At 43.8% G+C, this 4,586-nt stretch overlaps 1 non-coding gene across 1 annotated transcript; it reads left to right on the forward strand.

Annotated features, from left to right (window-relative positions):
* Nucleotides 1-4,057: 4,057 nt before the first annotated feature.
* Nucleotides 4,058-4,139, forward strand: trnas-aga (transfer RNA serine (anticodon AGA)). Its single transcript has one exon. It is a non-coding gene; the product is annotated as a tRNA-Ser (tRNA).
* The last annotated feature ends 447 nt before the right edge of the window (nucleotides 4,140-4,586 follow it).

The following is a 4,586-nucleotide window of genomic DNA, read 5'->3' on the forward strand; positions in this document are numbered from 1 at the left end:
AGAGGAAGTAATAAAAGAGAAGCTGAATATAAAGTTGGAAGTCAGGAGACATTCAATAAAAAGGAAGAGTGTGCAAACGCAGGTGGAGATGCACATGGAAAAGGAGTGTCACTAGTCCTGAAGTCTTAAATCGATTTATATTTCCAAGATGCTACCAGCATTTTCCAATAATGTCATTTGTTGGTTTAGTAAGAGAAGATGGCAGTGATCCTGGACCAAACAGCTCTCCCGTGCTCTGGGGATATTTGACTTACTGTGTCTATGTCCCACACTGAAACCTCACGATCCTGCCGCACCTCCACCCTCGTTACTGACAATATACTGTTCATTACGTTAAACACAAGAAGAACAATTGCAAAACGTTGAGGGAGAGTTCCCTTCGGTGTCCATCAGAACAATCTGAATCACTAAAAATTGGTTCAGTACCCATGTGACATTGATCCGTTTCTGTCAGACCCCAAGCAAGTGGCCATTCGCTTTCCGTGCCTTTGAACACTTTGGGTGGTGCACGGTTGGTTTGGAACCTTACGTTTTGAAACGGACATCATTCATCGTATTTTCGGCTGCACTGATAAAGTTGTCTCTGGTGTCTCCAGTAAAATGGAAACAGTGTTCACTCAGAAACCGACGTGTGATCAAAAGCAGGCGGACAGATGTGTCAATGAAAGCAACAAGAACATTCCCCTGAGAAGGGTTGCAATACTGCACGTGGAAAGAAGAGCCGGAATTGTATTAAGCGGTGAAAGCGCCCATTGTGAGGCTTGCACCCACCAACCACAGATTAAGCATCTCACACTGCACCGACTGAGCTAACCAAGCACGGTGCACTGTGGATTAGTTTGCTATTACTTTGCGAGCATAATTCATCAGCAATTTCTTAGGATCCAGTTCATTCCTCCTAATCACAAAAATATCATTCACACTTTTCATTTCAGTTATTCCTTCAATGCATTACAATCTATTCAGCATTTGTCCCGGGATTTAAGGTTCAACCTTAATATCTTCATATTTTTTACCCTCACCTTTATATCGCTGATGTGATTTCCAATCACTCTGGCAGACAGTAAATCAGTCGGGAAATTACCTAAGGAAACCCAATCATTGCCGTTTACAGTGTTGGGCATTTCCCATCTGCTGACGAGACAAAGTCGTCTCAATCAACACTTTCTTTGTTCTTTCTACCTAAAACCTTTACCACTTCTTATTTTCAAGTCAGGAGTTTTATTTATAACATGTTCCAAGAACTGGAGCAACATTCCAATGTCCTGAAGCCCTTTCCAATTTAAAGTGAAAATTTTGCTCCTTTCACACGGAAAGAGCTGTTACTAAGGAAGGAGTTTCCACGAGTTGTTTCCCATGGCTTGGCAGAAAGTCGCTGATTGAAGCTGCAGTGGCCGCTTTCTGTTGGCATCGGGAGCTGCGGACTTGGGATGAATCATGGAAGAGTTTTCCCAGTTTCAATGTCAATACATGGTCGAGGTAAATGCTTGTGCTGAAATATTTGAGGCTTTTTCCCTGGGTGGGCTCGAACCACCAACATTTCAGCCAACTGCGCTGACCATTTGAGATACAGAAACTGGCAACGCAGATATCCAAAAGCAATGTCATCGACGGGATATGAGGATACGTCGGACAGCAGGAACTTGCGTTGTTTTCAGAGACGGTCGCTGATTTTATCACCGAGAGGGTAAGCACACTGAGGAACTGCAAACACTCAAATTAAAAGGCATCCACACATGCGCAGTACTCTCACGTACATCTCCACAAAGGAGCTCACTTTCGATGCTGGTATTTGAAGCCACGATTCGATAGAAACTGAAGCTTAAAATCCAGTACATTAGACCGCTCGACCACGCTACCACACAAAAGCCAGCACTGAGATTTGTTATGACTAGTGTTTCAGCATCGATTCACTTCAGGCAATTAGACCTCACAAATTTTGTAATGATATTGGCGTAATTTCAGAAGAAAGACCAAAGAAAATGCACAGACAAGGAACAGGCCCTTCATCTATTCAAGCCTGAGCCGATCCAAATCTACTGTTTAAACCTGTCACCTAATTCCTAAGCATCTGTATCCCTCTGCTCCCCACCTACTCATGCATCTGTCCAGACGCATCTTAAATGTGTCTACCGTGATTACCTCTCCCGTCTCTGATGACAACGCGTTCCAGACACCAACCACCCGCTGTGTCAAGTAGTTGCCGCGTGTATCCCTCTTAAACTTTTCACCTCTCACCTTGAAAGCGTGACCTCTCGGTATTTAATCCTTCAATCTGGGAAATAAAACTTTTCTCTATCTACCCTGTCTGTACCTTCATGATTTTGTAAACCTCATAAAGGACCCCCTCAAACTCCTTTTTTCGAATGAAAACAAACCTAACCTACTCAACCTCTCTTCCTAGATTGCACCTTCCATACGAGGCAACATCCGCTTAAACCTTTTACGTGCCCTCTCCAAAGCGTCAACATCCTTTTGGTAATGTGGCGACCAGAAATTTACACAGTATTCTAAGTGTGGCCAGAACAATGTATTGTTCAATTTTAACATGACTTGCCAGCCATTTTATTCAATACCCCATCCAATGAAGCCAAGCATACTATATGCCTGCTTGTCTACTCTATCCACGTGTGCAGCAACCTTCAGTGTATAATGGACCTGCACTCACAGATCTCTCTGTCCATCAACTTCCCAAAGCTCTTCCGTTCATTGTATAACCCCAGCTAGAATTAGACTGACCGAAATGCGTCACCTCACACTTGTCTGTTTTGAACTCCAGCTGCCACTTTTCCGCCCAACTTTCCAGTATATCTCTATCCTCCTGTATTCTTAAACAGTCACTTATACTTTCTGCTAGTCCAGAAAACTTCGTGTCATCTGCAAACTTTCTGATAATTCCAACAGTGCTCTCTTCCAGATCATTTATGTATATCACAAACAACAGTGGCCTCAACACTGACCCCTGTGGAGCACTACTGGTCATCTTTCTCCATTTCCAGAAACTCCATTCAACTGCCATTCTCTGTCTCCTATTGCTCAACTAATTCTTTATCCACCTGTCTAGAACACCCTGCACACCATGTTACTTTACGTTCTGTATTTGGTTACCATGGGGAACCTTATCTAACTCCATACTGTAGTGCATGTATATGACATCAACAGCCTTTCCTTCATCTATCAACTTGGGCACTTCCCCGATAAACTCTGTGCCTCTCACTGATATGCACATTATTTTCTAAATATGAATAGATCCTATACTTCAGTACCTTCTCCAGCAACCTTCCCAACACTGATGTTAGGCCCATTGTTCTGTAGTTATCCAGAATATCCCTACTGTCCTTCTTGGACAGGGGACAATATGAGCAACGTTCCAGTCGGCCAGAACCTCACCTGTGCTGAAGCATGCCACGAAGATATCTGTCAGGGCCCCAGCTATTTCCTCTTTCACCTCGCTCAGGAACCAGGGATAGAGCCCATCTGTTCCTGGGGATTTGTCCACATTAATTACCCCTAGCCTGCCCAACACAGCTTCCCTACTTATGTCAACATGATCCAGACTAATCAAATGTTTTACTCTAGACTCATCATTCATCATGTTCCTCTCCTCAGTGAACACTGATGCAAAATAATCATTCAGAATCATACCCACTCTCTCAGATTCGACATACAGCCTTCCTTCATTTTCCTTCAGTGGACCAATCCTTTCTCTGGTTACCCGTTTGCTTCTTATATATGAATAATAGGCTTTAGGATTCTCCTCAATTTTGCTAGCGTGAAGTTGTTTCATGACCCCTTTTAACCCCCTTCATTCCTCGTTTAAGACTTGTCCTAATCTTCTCATGTTCCTCCAGGGACCATTATGTTCTTAGCTGCCGGGGCGTTATGTATGCTTCCCTTTTCCTCTTGGCGAGTCGTACAATTGTCCTGTCATCAACAGTTCACGAATATTGCCTTTCACATCCTTTGCCTTCAACGGGACATGCCTATCCTGCACTATATTATCCTACCTTTCAAAGCCTACCACATATGAACTGTGCTCAACCCTGCTCCACTGTCTGTAGTCATGTCCGAGTGGTTAAGGCGATGGATTAGAAATCCATTGGGGTTTCCCCACGTAGGTTCGAATCCTGCTGACTACGTTATGAATGCTTTCCTGCTGGAACAATTCTCGCTCAAAGTTCAGAAAACCTGTTTTGCAAAGCAGGCCGGTAATTTGATTCGACTTGGGAAACTCGAGTTCTTCATCAGAAATGACCCATATTTAAAACATTATCTCTGTTTCTCTTTCCAGATACACTGCTCGACACATCGGGTTTCTGCAGCTGTTATTGAACGTCCTAAGCAGAAGTGCTGCTTTTCATTAGATTCCTTTCATCCCTGTCCACTGTTCTCTGACTCGGGTCAGTGGAAACACTTCCTCCTGCTCGTCAAAGTGCTCATTCCCCACCGCTCCCTCTCCCATCATTAGAAACAACCGCAGGAAATTGCCACTTAACCATCTTTGTTCCAAAGTGAAACTCACCAGCCTCGGGAATCTCTCCACCAAACGGGATTTCTCATCCCTGGACATGGTGCAAGCTAGATGA

The sequence above is a fragment of the Chiloscyllium plagiosum genome, unplaced genomic scaffold (genome assembly GCF_037043375.1).
Source record: "Chiloscyllium plagiosum isolate Xiang-an unplaced genomic scaffold, Cpla_swu_hap1 HiC_scaffold_33, whole genome shotgun sequence".
Lineage (NCBI taxonomy): Eukaryota > Metazoa > Chordata > Chondrichthyes > Orectolobiformes > Hemiscylliidae > Chiloscyllium > Chiloscyllium plagiosum.